The following is a 16,171-nucleotide window of genomic DNA, read 5'->3' on the forward strand; positions in this document are numbered from 1 at the left end:
GATTGGACTAAACTTGCTGATTAAACTGATTAGACTATTTGTGCTGATTGGACTCAACTTGCTGATTAAACTGATTAGATTATTTGTGCTGATTGGACTAAACTTGCTGATTAAACTGATTAGACTATTTGTGCTGATTTGACTCAACTTGCTGATTAAACTGATTAGAATATTTGTGCTGATTGGACTAAACTTGCTGATTAAACTGATTAGACTATTTGTGCTGATTGGACTAAACTTGCTGATTAAACTGATTAGACTATTTGTGCTGATTGGACTAAACTTGCTGATTAAACTGATTAGACTATTTGTGCTGATTGGACTAAACTTGCTGATTAAACTGATTAGACTATTTGTGCTGATTGGACTAAACTTGCTGATTAAACTGATTAGACTATTTGTGCTGATTGGACTAAACTTGCTGATTAAACTGATTAGATTATTTGTGCTGATTGGATTCAACTTGCTGATTAAACTGATTAGACTATTTGTGCTGATTGGACTCAACTTGCTGATTAAACTGATTAGACTATTTGTGCTGATTAGACTCAACTTGCTGATTAAACTGATTAGACTATTTGTGCTGATTGGACTCAACTTGCCGATTAAACTGATCAGACTATTTGTGCTGATTGGACTAAACTTGCTGATTAAACTGATCAGACTATTTGTGCTGATTAGACTCAACTTGCTGATTAAACTGATTTGACTATTTGTGCTGATTGGACTCAACTTGCTGATTAAACTGATTAGACTATTTGTGCTGATTGGACTAAACTTGCTGATTAAACTGATTAGACTATTTGTGCTGATTGGACTCAACTTGCTGATTAAACTGATTAGACTATTTGTGCTGATTGGACTCAACTTGCTGATTAAACTGATTAGACTATTTGTGCTGATTGGACTCAACTTGCTGATTAAACTGATTAGACTATTTGTGCTGATTGGACTAAACTTGCTGATTAAACTGATTAGACTATTTGTGCTGATTGGACTCAACTTGCTGATTAAACTGATTAGACTATTTGTGCTGATTGGACTAAACTTGCTGATTAAACTGATTAGACTATTTGTGCTGATTGGACTCAACTTGCTGATTAAACTGATTAGACTATTTGTGCTGATTGGACTAAACTTGCTGATTAAACTGATTAGACTATTTGTGCTGATTGGACTCAACTTGCTGATTAAACTGATTAGACTATTTGTGCTGATTGGACTAAACTTGCTGATTAAACTGATTAGACTATTTGTGCTGATTGGACTCAACTTGCTGATTAAACTGATTAGACTATTTGTGCTGATTGGACTAAACTTGCTGATTAAACTGATTAGACTATTTGTTCTGATTGGACTCAACTTGCTGATTAAACTGATTAGACTATTTGTGCTGATTGGACTCAACTTGCTGATTAAACTGATTAGACTATTTGTGCTGATTGGACTAAACTTGCTGATTAAACTGATTAGACTATTTGTGCTGATTGGACTAAACTTGCTGATTAAACTGATTAGACTATTTGTGCTGATTGGACTCAACTTGCTGATTAAACTGATTAGACTATTTGTGCTGATTGGACTCAACTTGCTGATTAAACTGATTAGACTATTTGTGCTGATTGGACTCAACTTGCTGATTAAACTGATTAGACTATTTGTGCTGATTGGACTAAACTTGCTGATTAAACTGATTAGATTATTTGTGCTGATTTGACTAAACTTGCTGATTAAACTGATTAGACTATTTGTGCTGATTGGACTAAACTTGCTGATTGAACTGATTAGACTATTTGTGCTGATTTGACTAAACTTGCTGATTAAACTGATTAGACTATTTGTGCTGATTGGACTAAACTTGCTGATTAAACTGATTAGACTATTTGTGCTGATTGGACTAAACTTGCTGATTGAACTGATTAGATTATTTGTGCTGATTTGACTAAACTTGCTGATTAAGCTGATTAGATTATTTGTGCTGATTGGACTAAACTTGCTGATTAAACTGATTAGACTATTTGTGCTGATTGGACTAAACTTGCTGATTAAACTGATTAGATTATTTGTGCTGATTTGACTAAACTTGCTGATTAAACTGATTAGATTATTTGTGCTGATTTGACTAAACTTGCTGATTAAGCTGATTAGATTATTTGTGCTGATTGGACTAAACTTGCTGATTAAACTGATTAGACTATTTGTGCTGATTGGACTAAACTTGCTGATTAAACTGATTAGACTATTTGTGCTGATTAGACTAAACTTGCTGATTAAACTGATTAGACTACTTGTGCTGATTGGACTAAACTTGCTGATTAAACTGATTAGACTATTTGTGCTGATTAGACTAAACTTGCTGATTAAACTGATTAGACTACTTGTGCTGATTGGACTAAACTTGCTGATTAAACTGATTAGACTATTTGTGCTGATTAGACTAAACTTGCTGATTAAACTGATTAGACTACTTGTGCTGATTGGACTAAACTTGCTGATTAAACTGATTAGACTACTTGTGCTGATTGGACTAAACTTGCTGATTAAACTGATTAGACTATTTGTGCTGATTAGACTAAACTTGCTGATTAAACTGATTAGATTATTTGTGCTGATTGGACTAAACTTGCTGATTAAACTGATTAGACTACTTGTGCTGATTGGACTAAACTTGCTGATTAAACTGATTAGACTATTTGTGCTGATTAGACTAAACTTGCTGATTAAACTGATTAGACTATTTGTGCTGATTGGACTAAACTTGCTGATTAAACTGATTAGACTATTTGTGCTGATTGGACTAAACTTGCTGATTAAACTGATTAGATTATTTGTGCTGATTGGACTCAACTTGCTGATTAAACTGATTAGACTATTTGTGCTGATTGGACTAAACTTGCTGATTAAACTGATTAGATTATTTGTGCTGATTGGACTAAACTTGCTGATTAAACTGATTAGACTATTTGTGCTGATTGGACTAAACTTGCTGATTAAACTGATTAGACTATTTGTGCTGATTGGACTAAACTTGCTGATTGAACTGATTAGATTATTTGTGCTGATTGGACTAAACTTGCTGATTAAACTGATTAGACTATTTGTGCTGATTGGACGAAACTTGCTGATTAAACCGATTAGACTATTTGTGCTGATTGGACGAAACTTGCTGATTGAACTAATTAGATTATTTGTGCTGATTGGACTAAACTTGCTGATTAAACTGATTAGACTATTTGTGCTGATTGGACGAAACTTGCTGATTAAACCGATTAGACTATTTGTGCTGATTGGACGAAACTTGCTGATTAAACCGATTAGACTATTTGTGCTGATTGGACGAAACTTGCTGATTAAACCGATTAGACTATTTGTGCTGATTGGACGAAACTTGCTGATTAAACCGATTAGACTATTTGTGCTGATTGGACGAAACTTGCTGATTAAACCGATTAGACTATTTGTGCTGATTGGACTAAACTTGCTGATTAAACCGATTAGACTATTTGTGCTGATTGGACTAAACTTGCTGATTAAACCGATTAGACTATTTGTGCTGATTGGACTGAACTTGCTGATTAAACCGATTAGATTATTTGTGCTGATTGGACTAAACTTGCTGATTAAACTGATTAGATTATTTGTGCTGATTAGACTCAACTTGCTGATTAAACTGATTAGATTATTTGTGCTGATTAGACTCAACTTGCTGATTAAACTGATTAGATTATTTGTGCTGATTAGACTAAACTTGCTGATTAAACTGATTAGACTATTTGTGCTGATTGGACTAAACTTGCTGATTAAACTGATTAGACTACTTGTGCTGATTGGACTAAACTTGCTGATGAAACTGATTAGACTATTTGTGCTGATTTGACTAAACTTGCTGATGAAACTGATTAGACTATTTGTGCTGATTAGACTCAACTTGCTGATTAAACTGATTAGATTATTTGTGCTGATTGGACTAAACTTGCTGATTAAACTGATTAGATTATTTGTGCTGATTAGACTCAACTTGCTGATTAAACTGATTAGATTATTTGTGCTGATTAGACTCAACTTGCTGATTAAACTGATTAGATTATTTGTGCTGATTAGACTAAACTTGCTGATTAAACTGATTAGACTATTTGTGCTGATTGGACTAAACTTGCTGATGAAACTGATTAGACTATTTGTGCTGATTGGACTAAACTTGCTGATGAAACTGATTAGACTATTTGTGCTGATTAGACTCAACTTGCTGATTAAACTGATTAGACTATTTGTGCTGATTGGACTAAACTTGCTGATTAAACTGATTAGATTATTTGTGCTGATTGGACTCAACTTGCTGATTGAACTGATTAGATTATTTGTGCTGATTGGACTAAACTTGCTGATTAAACTGATTAGACTATTTGTGCTGATTGGACTAAACTTGCTGATTAAACTGATTAGATTATTTGTGCTGATTGGACTCAACTTGCTGATTGAACTGATTAGATTATTTGTGCTGATTGGACTAAACTTGCTGATTAAACTGATTAGACTATTTGTGCTGATTGGACTAAACTTGCTGATTGAACTGATTAGATTATTTGTGCTGATTGGACTCAACTTGCTGATTGAACTGATTAGATTATTTGTGCTGATTGGACTAAACTTGCTGATTAAACTGATTAGACTATTTGTGCTGATTGGACTCAACTTGCTGATTGAACTGATTAGATTATTTGTGCTGATTGGACTCAACTTGCTGATTAAACTGATTAGACTATTTGTGCTGATTGGACTAAACTTGCTGATTGAACTGATTAGACTATTTGTGCTGATTGGACTAAACTTGCTGATTGAACTGATTAGATTATTTGTGCTGATTGGACTAAACTTGCTGATTGAACTGATTAGACTATTTGTGCTGATTGGACTAAACTTGCTGATTGAACTGATTAGATTATTTGTGCTGATTGGACTCAACTTGCTGATTGAACTGATTAGATTATTTGTGCTGATTGGACTAAACTTGCTGATTAAACTGATTAGACTATTTGTGCTGATTGGACTCAACTTGCTGATTGAACTGATTAGATTATTTGTGCTGATTGGACTAAACTTGCTGATTAAACTGATTAGACTATTTGTGCTGATTAGACTCAACTTGCTGATTAAACTGATTAGACTATTTGTGCTGATTGGACTAAACTTGCTGATTAAACTGATTAGATTATTTGTGCTGATTGGACTCAACTTGCTGATTGAACTGATTAGATTATTTGTGCTGATTGGACTAAACTTGCTGATTAAACTGATTAGACTATTTGTGCTGATTAGACTCAACTTGCTGATTAAACTGATTAGACTATTTGTGCTGATTGGACTAAACTTGCTGATTAAACTGATTAGATTATTTGTGCTGATTGGACTCAACTTGCTGATTGAACTGATTAGATTATTTGTGCTGATTGGACTAAACTTGCTGATTAAACTGATTAGACTATTTGTGCTGATTGGACTCAACTTGCTGATTGAACTGATTAGATTATTTGTGCTGATTGGACTAAACTTGCTGATTAAACTGATTAGACTATTTGTGCTGATTGGACTCAACTTGCTGATTGAACTGATTAGATTATTTGTGCTGATTGGACTAAACTTGCTGATTAAACTGATTAGACTATTTGTGCTGATTGGACTAAACTTGCTGATTAAACTGATTAGACTATTTGTGCTGATTAGACTCAACTTGCTGATTGAACTGATTAGATTATTTGTGCTGATTGGACTAAACTTGCTGATTAAACTGATTAGACTATTTGTGCTGATTGGACTAAACTTGCTGATTAAACTGATTAGACTATTTGTGCTGATTGGACTAAACTTGCTGATTGAACTGATTAGATTATTTGTGCTGATTGGACTAAACTTGCTGATTAAACTGATTAGACTATTTGTGCTGATTGGACTAAACTTGCTGATTGAACTGATTAGATTATTTGTGCTGATTGGACTAAACTTGCTGATTAAACTGATTAGACTATTTGTGCTGATTGGACGAAACTTGCTGATTAAACCGATTAGACTATTTGTGCTGATTGGACGAAACTTGCTGATTGAACTGATTAGACTATTTGTGCTGATTGGACTAAACTTGCTGATTAAACTGATTAGACTATTTGTGCTGATTGGACGAAACTTGCTGATTAAACCGATTAGACTATTTGTGCTGATTGGACGAAACTTGCTGATTAAACCGATTAGACTATTTGTGCTGATTGGACGAAACTTGCTGATTAAACCGATTAGACTATTTGTGCTGATTGGACGAAACTTGCTGATTAAACCGATTAGACTATTTGTGCTGATTGGACTAAACTTGCTGATTAAACCGATTAGACTATTTGTGCTGATTGGACTAAACTTGCTGATTAAACCGATTAGACTATTTGTGCTGATTGGACTGAACTTGCTGATTAAACCGATTAGATTATTTGTGCTGATTGGACTAAACTTGCTGATTAAACTGATTAGATTATTTGTGCTGATTAGACTCAACTTGCTGATTAAACTGATTAGATTATTTGTGCTGATTAGACTCAACTTGCTGATTAAACTGATTAGATTATTTGTGCTGATTAGACTCAACTTGCTGATTAAACTGATTAGACTATTTGTGCTGATTGGACTAAACTTGCTGATTAAACTGATTAGACTACTTGTGCTGATTGGACTAAACTTGCTGATGAAACTGATTAGACTATTTGTGCTGATTTGACTCAACTTGCGGATTAAACTGATTAGACTATTTGTGCTGATTATTCTCAACTTGCTGATTAAACTGATTAGACTATTTGTGCTGATTGGACTCAACTTGCTGATTAAACTGATTAGATTATTTGTGCTGATTGGACTAAACTTGCTGATTAAACTGATTAGACTATTTGTGCTGATTTGACTCAACTTGCTGATTAAACTGATTAGACTATTTGTGCTGATTGGACTAAACTTGCTGATTAAACTGATTAGATTATTTGTGCTGATTGGACTCAACTTGCTGATTAAACTGATTAGACTATTTGTGCTGATTGGACTCAACTTGCTGATTAAACTGATTAGACTATTTGTGCTGATTAGACTCAACTTGCTGATTAAACTGATTAGACTATTTGTGCTGATTGGACTCAACTTGCTGATTAAACTGATCAGACTATTTGTGCTGATTGGACTAAACTTGCTGATTAAACTGATCAGACTATTTGTGCTGATTAGACTCAACTTGCTGATTAAACTGATTTGACTATTTGTGCTGATTGGACTCAACTTGCTGATTAAACTGATTAGACTATTTGTGCTGATTGGACTCAACTTGCTGATTAAACTGATTAGACTATTTGTGCTGATTGGACTAAACTTGCTGATTAAACTGATTAGACTATTTGTGCTGATTGGACTCAACTTGCTGATTAAACTGATTAGACTATTTGTGCTGATTGGACTAAACTTGCTGATTAAACTGATTAGACTATTTGTGCTGATTGGACTCAACTTGCTGATTAAACTGATTAGACTATTTGTGCTGATTGGACTAAACTTGCTGATTAAACTGATTAGACTATTTGTGCTGATTGGACTCAACTTGCTGATTAAACTGATTAGACTATTTGTGCTGATTGGACTAAACTTGCTGATTAAACTGATTAGACTATTTGTGCTGATTGGACTCAACTTGCTGATTAAACTGATTAGACTATTTGTGCTGATTGGACTAAACTTGCTGATTAAACTGATTAGACTATTTGTGCTGATTGGACTCAACTTGCTGATTAAACTGATTAGACTATTTGTGCTGATTGGACTCAACTTGCTGATTAAACTGATTAGACTATTTGTGCTGATTGGACTCAACTTGCTGATTAAACTGATTAGACTATTTGTGCTGATTGGACTCAACTTGCTGATTAAACTGATTAGACTATTTGTGCTGATTGGACTAAACTTGCTGATTAAACTGATTAGACTATTTGTGCTGATTGGACTAAACTTGCTGATTAAACTGATTAGACTATTTGTGCTGATTGGACTCAACTTGCTGATTAAACTGATTAGACTATTTGTGCTGATTGGACTCAACTTGCTGATTAAACTGATTAGACTATTTGTGCTGATTGGACTCAACTTGCTGATTAAACTGATTAGACTATTTGTGCTGATTGGACTAAACTTGCTGATTAAACTGATTAGATTATTTGTGCTGATTTGACTAAACTTGCTGATTAAACTGATTAGATTATTTGTGCTGATTGGACTAAACTTGCTGATTAAACTGATTAGACTATTTGTGCTGATTTGACTAAACTTGCTGATTAAGCTGATTAGACTATTTGTGCTGATTTGACTAAACTTGCTGATTAAGCTGATTAGATTATTTGTGCTGATTGGACTAAACTTGCTGATTAAACTGATTAGACTATTTGTGCTGATTTGACTAAACTTGCTGATTAAGCTGATTAGATTATTTGTGCTGATTGGACTAAACTTGCTGATTAAACTGATTAGACTATTTGTGCTGATTGGACTAAACTTGCTGATTAAGCTGATTAGATTATTTGTGCTGATTGGACTAAACTTGCTGATTAAACTGATTAGACTATTTGTGCTGATTTGACTAAACTTGCTGATTAAGCTGATTAGATTATTTGTGCTGATTGGACTAAACTTGCTGATTAAACTGATCAGACTATTTGTGCTGATTGGACTAAACTTGCTGATTAAACTGATTAGATTATTTGTGCTGATTGGACTAAACTTGCTGATTAAACTGATTAGATTATTTGTGCTGATTTGACTAAACTTGCTGATTAAACTGATTAGACTATTTGTGCTGATTGGACTAAACTTGCTGATTAAACTGATTAGACTATTTGTGCTGATTGGACTAAACTTGCTGATTAAACTGATTAGATTATTTGTGCTGATTTGACTAAACTTGCTGATTAAACTGATTAGACTATTTGTGCTGATTGGACTAAACTTGCTGATTAAACTGATTAGACTATTTGTGCTGATTTGACTAAACTTGCTGATTAAACTGATTAGACTATTTGTGCTGATTGGACTAAACTTGCTGATTGAACTGATTAGACTATTTGTGCTGATTTGACTAAACTTGCTGATTAAACTGATTAGACTATTTGTGCTGATTGGACTAAACTTGCTGATTAAACTGATTAGACTATTTGTGCTGATTTGACTAAACTTGCTGATTAAACTGATTAGACTATTTGTGCTGATTGGACTAAACTTGCTGATTGAACTGATTAGACTATTTGTGCTGATTTGACTAAACTTGCTGATTAAACTGATTAGACTATTTGTGCTGATTGGACTAAACTTGCTGATTAAGCTGATTAGATTATTTGTGCTGATTGGACTAAACTTGCTGATTAAACTGATTAGACTATTTGTGCTGATTGGACTAAACTTGCTGATTAAACTGATTAGATTATTTGTGCTGATTTGACTAAACTTGCTGATTAAACTGATTAGATTATTTGTGCTGATTTGACTAAACTTGCTGATTAAGCTGATTAGATTATTCGTGCTGATTGGACTAAACTTGCTGATTGAACTGATTAGACTACTTGTGCTGATTGGACTAAACTTGCTGATTAAACTGATTAGACTATTTGTGCTGATTAGACTAAACTTGCTGATTAAACTGATTAGACTATTTGTGCTGATTGGACTAAACTTGCTGATTAAACTGATTAGACTATTTGTGCTGATTAGACTAAACTTGCTGATTAAACTGATTAGACTATTTGTGCTGATTGGACTAAACTTGCTGATTAAACTGATTAGACTATTTGTGCTGATTGGACTAAACTTGCTGATTGAACTGATTAGATTATTTGTGCTGATTGGACTAAACTTGCTGATTGAACTGATTAGATTATTTGTGCTGATTGGACTAAACTTGCTGATTAAACTGATTAGACTATTTGTGCTGATTGGACGAAACTTGCTGATTAAACTGATTAGACTATTTGTGCTGATTGGACGAAACTTGCTGATTGAACTGATTAGATTATTTGTGCTGATTGGACTAAACTTGCTGATTAAACTGATTAGACTATTTGTGCTGATTGGACGAAACTTGCTGATTAAACTGATTAGACTATTTGTGCTGATTGGACTAAACTTGCTGATTAAACTGATTAGACTATTTGTGCTGATTAGACTAAACTTGCTGATTAAACTGATTAGACTATTTGTGCTGATTGGACTAAACTTGCTGATTAAACTGATTAGACTATTTGTGCTGATTGGACTAAACTTGCTGATTGAACTGATTAGATTATTTGTGCTGATTGGACTAAACTTGCTGATTGAACTGATTAGATTATTTGTGCTGATTGGACTAAACTTGCTGATTAAACTGATTAGACTATTTGTGCTGATTGGACGAAACTTGCTGATTAAACTGATTAGACTATTTGTGCTGATTGGACGAAACTTGCTGATTAAACTGATTAGACTATTTGTGCTGATTAGACTAAACTTGCTGATTAAACTGATTAGACTATTTGTGCTGATTGGACTAAACTTGCTGATTAAACTGATTAGACTATTTGTGCTGATTAGACTAAACTTGCTGATTAAACTGATTAGACTATTTGTGCTGATTGGACTAAACTTGCTGATTAAACTGATTAGACTATTTGTGCTGATTAGACTAAACTTGCTGATTAAACTGATTAGACTATTTGTGCTGATTGGACTAAACTTGCTGATTAAACTGATTAGACTATTTGTGCTGATTAGACTAAACTTGCTGATTAAACTGATTAGACTATTTGTGCTGATTGGACTAAACTTGCTGATTAAACTGATTAGACTATTTGTGCTGATTAGACTAAACTTGCTGATTAAACTGATTAGACTATTTGTGCTGATTGGACTAAACTTGCTGATTAAACTGATTAGACTATTTGTGCTGATTAGACTAAACTTGCTGATTAAACTGATTAGACTATTTGTGCTGATTGGACTAAACTTGCTGATTAAACTGATTAGACTATTTGTGCTGATTAGACTAAACTTGCTGATTAAACTGATTAGACTATTTGTGCTGATTGGACTAAACTTGCTGATTAAACTGATTAGACTATTTGTGCTGATTGGACTAAACTTGCTGATTGAACTGATTAGATTATTTGTGCTGATTGGACTAAACTTGCTGATTGAACTGATTAGATTATTTGTGCTGATTGGACTAAACTTGCTGATTAAACTGATTAGACTATTTGTGCTGATTGGACGAAACTTGCTGATTAAACTGATTAGACTATTTGTGCTGATTGGACGAAACTTGCTGATTGAACTGATTAGATTATTTGTGCTGATTGGACTAAACTTGCTGATTAAACTGATTAGACTATTTGTGCTGATTGGACGAAACTTGCTGATTGAACTGATTAGATTATTTGTGCTGATTGGACTAAACTTGCTGATTAAACTGATTAGACTATTTGTGCTGATTGGACGAAACTTGCTGATTAAACTGATTAGACTATTTGTGCTGATTGGACGAAACTTGCTGATTGAACTGATTAGATTATTTGTGCTGATTGGACTAAACTTGCTGATTAAACTGATTAGATTATTTGTGCTGATTGGACTAAACTTGCTGATTGAACTGATTAGATTATTTGTGCTGATTGGACTAAACTTGCTGATTGAACTGATTAGATTATTTGTGCTGATTGGACTAAACTTGCTGATTAAACTGATTAGACTATTTGTGCTGATTGGACGAAACTTGCTGATTAAACTGATTAGACTATTTGTGCTGATTGGACGAAACTTGCTGATTGAACTGATTAGACTATTTGTGCTGATTGGACGAAACTTGCTGATTAAACTGATTAGACTATTTGTGCTGATTGGACTAAACTTGCTGATTGAACTGATTAGATTATTTGTGCTGATTGGACTAAACTTGCTGATTGAACTGATTAGACTATTTGTGCTGATTGGACTAAACTTGCTGATTGAACTGATTAGACTATTTGTGCTGATTGGACTAAACTTGCTGATTAAACTGATTAGACTATTTGTGCTGATTGGACGAAACTTGCTGATTAAACTGATTAGACTATTTGTGCTGATTGGACTAAACTTGCTGATTGAACTGATTAGATTATTTGTGCTGATTGGACTAAACTTGCTGATTAAACTGATTAGACTATTTGTGCTGATTGGACGAAACTTGCTGATTAAACCGATTAGACTATTTGTGCTGATTGGACGAAACTTGCTGATTAAACTGATTAGACTATTTGTGCTGATTGGACGAAACTTGCTGATTGAACTGATTAGACTATTTGTGCTGATTGGACGAAACTTGCTGATTAAACTGATTAGACTATTTGTGCTGATTGGACTAAACTTGCTGATTGAACTGATTAGATTATTTGTGCTGATTGGACTAAACTTGCTGATTAAACTGATTAGATTATTTGTGCCGATTGGACTAAACTTGATGATTGAACTGATTAGACTATTTGTGCTGATTGGACTAAACTTGCTGATTGAACTGATTAGACTATTTGTGCTGATTGGACTAAACTTGCTGATTAAACTGATTAGACTATTTGTGCTGATTGGACGAAACTTGCTGATTAAACTGATTAGACTATTTGTGCTGATTGGACTAAACTTGCTGATTGAACTGATTAGATTATTTGTGCTGATTGGACTAAACTTGCTGATTAAACTGATTAGACTATTTGTGCTGATTGGACGAAACTTGCTGATTAAACCGATTAGACTATTTGTGCTGATTGGACGAAACTTGCTGATTAAACTGATTAGACTATTTGTGCTGATTGGACTAAACTTGCTGATTAAACTGATTAGACTATTTGTGCTGATTGGACTAAACTTGCTGATTGAACTGATTAGATTATTTGTGCTGATTGGACTAAACTTGCTGATTAAACTGATTAGACTATTTGTGCTGATTGGACGAAACTTGCTGATTAAACTGATTAGACTATTTGTGCTGATTGGACTAAACTTGCTGATTAAACTGATTAGACTATTTGTGCTGATTGGACGAAACTTGCTGATTAAACTGATTAGACTATTTGTGCTGATTGGACGAAACTTGCTGATTAAACTGATTAGACTATTTGTGCTGATTGGACTAAACTTGCTGATTGAACTGATTAGATTATTTGTGCTGATTGGACGAAACTTGCTGATTAAACTGATTAGACTATTTGTGCTGATTGGACTAAACTTGCTGATTAAACTGATTAGACTATTTGTGCTGATTGGACGAAACTTGCTGATTAAACTGATTAGACTATTTGTGCTGATTGGACGAAACTTGCTGATTAAACTGATTAGACTATTTGTGCTGATTGGACTAAACTTGCTGATTAAACTGATTAGACTATTTGTGCTGATTGGACGAAACTTGCTGATTAAACTGATTAGACTATTTGTGCTGATTGGACTAAACTTGCTGATTAAACTGATTAGACTATTTGTGCTGATTGGACGAAACTTGCTGATTAAACTGATTAGACTATTTGTGCTGATTGGACTAAACTTGCTGATTAAACTGATTAGACTATTTGTGCTGATTGGACGAAACTTGCTGATTAAACTGATTAGACTATTTGTGCTGATTGGACGAAACTTGCTGATTAAACTGATTAGACTATTTGTGCTGATTGGACTAAACTTGCTGATTGAACTGATTAGATTATTTGTGCTGATTGGACGAAACTTGCTGATTAAACTGATTAGACTATTTGTGCTGATTGGACTAAACTTGCTGATTAAACTGATTAGACTATTTGTGCTGATTGGACGAAACTTGCTGATTAAACCGATTAGACTATTTGTGCTGATTGGACGAAACTTGCTGATTAAACTGATTAGATTATTTGTGCTGATTGGACTAAACTTGCTGATTAAACTGATTAGACTATTTGTGCTGATTGGACGAAACTTGCTGATTAAACCGATTAGACTATTTGTGCTGATTGGACTAAACTTGCTGATTAAACTGATTAGACTATTTGTGCTGATTGGACGAAACTTGCTGATTAAACCGATTAGACTATTTGTGCTGATTGGACGAAACTTGCTGATTAAACCGATTAGACTATTTGTGCTGATTGGACGAAACTTGCTGATTAAACCGATTAGACTATTTGTGCTGATTGGACGAAACTTGCTGATTAAACCGATTAGACTATTTGTGCTGATTGGACTAAACTTGCTGATTAAACCGATTAGACTATTTGTGCTGATTGGACTAAACTTGCTGATTAAACCGATTAGACTATTTGTGCTGATTGGACTAAACTTGCTGATTAAACCGATTAGACTATTTGTGCTGATTGGACTAAACTTGCTGATTAAACTGATTAGACTATTTGTGCTGATTGGACTAAACTTGCTGATTAAACCGATTAGACTATTTGTGCTGATTGGACTAAACTTGCTGATTAAACCGATTAGACTATTTGTGCTGATTGGACTAAACTTGCTGATTAAACCGATTAGACTATTTGTGCTGATTGGACTAAACTTGCTGATTAAACTGATTAGATTATTTGTGCTGATTAGACTCAACTTGCTGATTAAACTGATTAGATTATTTGTGCTGATTAGACTCAACTTGCTGATTAAACTGATTAGATTATTTGTGCTGATTAGACTAAACTTGCTGATTAAACTGATTAGACTATTTGTGCTGATTGGACTAAACTTGCTGATTAAACTGATTAGACTACTTGTGCTGATTGGACTAAACTTGCTGATGAAACTGATTAGACTATTTGTGCTGATTTGACTAAACTTGCTGATTAAACTGATTAGACTATTTGTGCTGATTGGACTAAACTTGCTGATTAAACTGATTAGACTACTTGTGCTGATTGGACTAAACTTGCTGATGAAACTGATTAGACTATTTGTGCTGATTTGACTAAACTTGCTGATTAAACTGATTAGATTATTTGTGCTGATTGGACTAAACTTGCTGATTAAACTGATTAGACTATTTGTGCTGATTGGACTAAACTTGCTGATTAAACTGATTAGATTATTTGTGCTGATTGGACTAAACTTGCTGATTAAACTGATTAGACTATTTGTGCTGATTGGACTAAACTTGCTGATTAAACTGATTAGATTATTTGTGCTGATTAGACTCAACTTGCTGATTAAACTGATTAGATTATTTGTGCTGATTAGACTCAACTTGCTGATTAAACTGATTAGATTATTTGTGCTGATTGGACTAAACTTGCTGATTAAACTGATTAGATTATTTGTGCTGATTAGACTCAACTTGCTGATTAAACTGATTAGACTATTTGTGCTGATTGGACTAAACTTGCTGATGAAACTGATTAGACTATTTGTGCTGATTGGACTAAACTTGCTGATGAAACTGATTAGACTATTTGTGCTGATTAGACTCAACTTGCTGATTAAACTGATTAGATTATTTGTGCTGATTGGACTAAACTTGCTGATTAAACTGATTAGATTATTTGTGCTGATTAGACTCAACTTGCTGATTAAACTGATTAGACTATTTGTGCTGATTGGACTAAACTTGCTGATGAAACTGATTAGACTATTTGTGCTGATTAGACTCAACTTGCTGATTAAACTGATTAGATTATTTGTGCTGATTGGACTAAACTTGCTGATTAAACTGATTAGATTATTTGTGCTGATTGGACTAAACTTGCTGATTAAACTGATTAGATTATTTGTGCTGATTAGACTCAACTTGCTGATTAAACTGATTAGACTATTTGTGCTGATTGGACTAAACTTGCTGATTGAACTGATTAGATTATTTGTTCTGATTGGACTAAACTTGCTGATTAAACTGATTAGACTATTTGTGCTGATTGGACTAAACTTGCTGATTAAACTGATTAGACTATTTGTGCTGATTGGACTCAACTTGCTGATTAAACTGATTAGACTATTTGTGCTGATTGGACTAAACTTGCTGATTAAACTGATTAGACTATTTGTGCTGATTGGACTAAACTTGCTGATTAAACTGATTAGACTATTTGTGCTGATTGGACTCAACTTGCTGATTAAACTGATTAGACTATTTGTTCTGATTGGACTAAACTTG

This window comes from Heterodontus francisci, chromosome 16 (genome assembly GCF_036365525.1).
Source record: "Heterodontus francisci isolate sHetFra1 chromosome 16, sHetFra1.hap1, whole genome shotgun sequence".
Lineage (NCBI taxonomy): Eukaryota > Metazoa > Chordata > Chondrichthyes > Heterodontiformes > Heterodontidae > Heterodontus > Heterodontus francisci.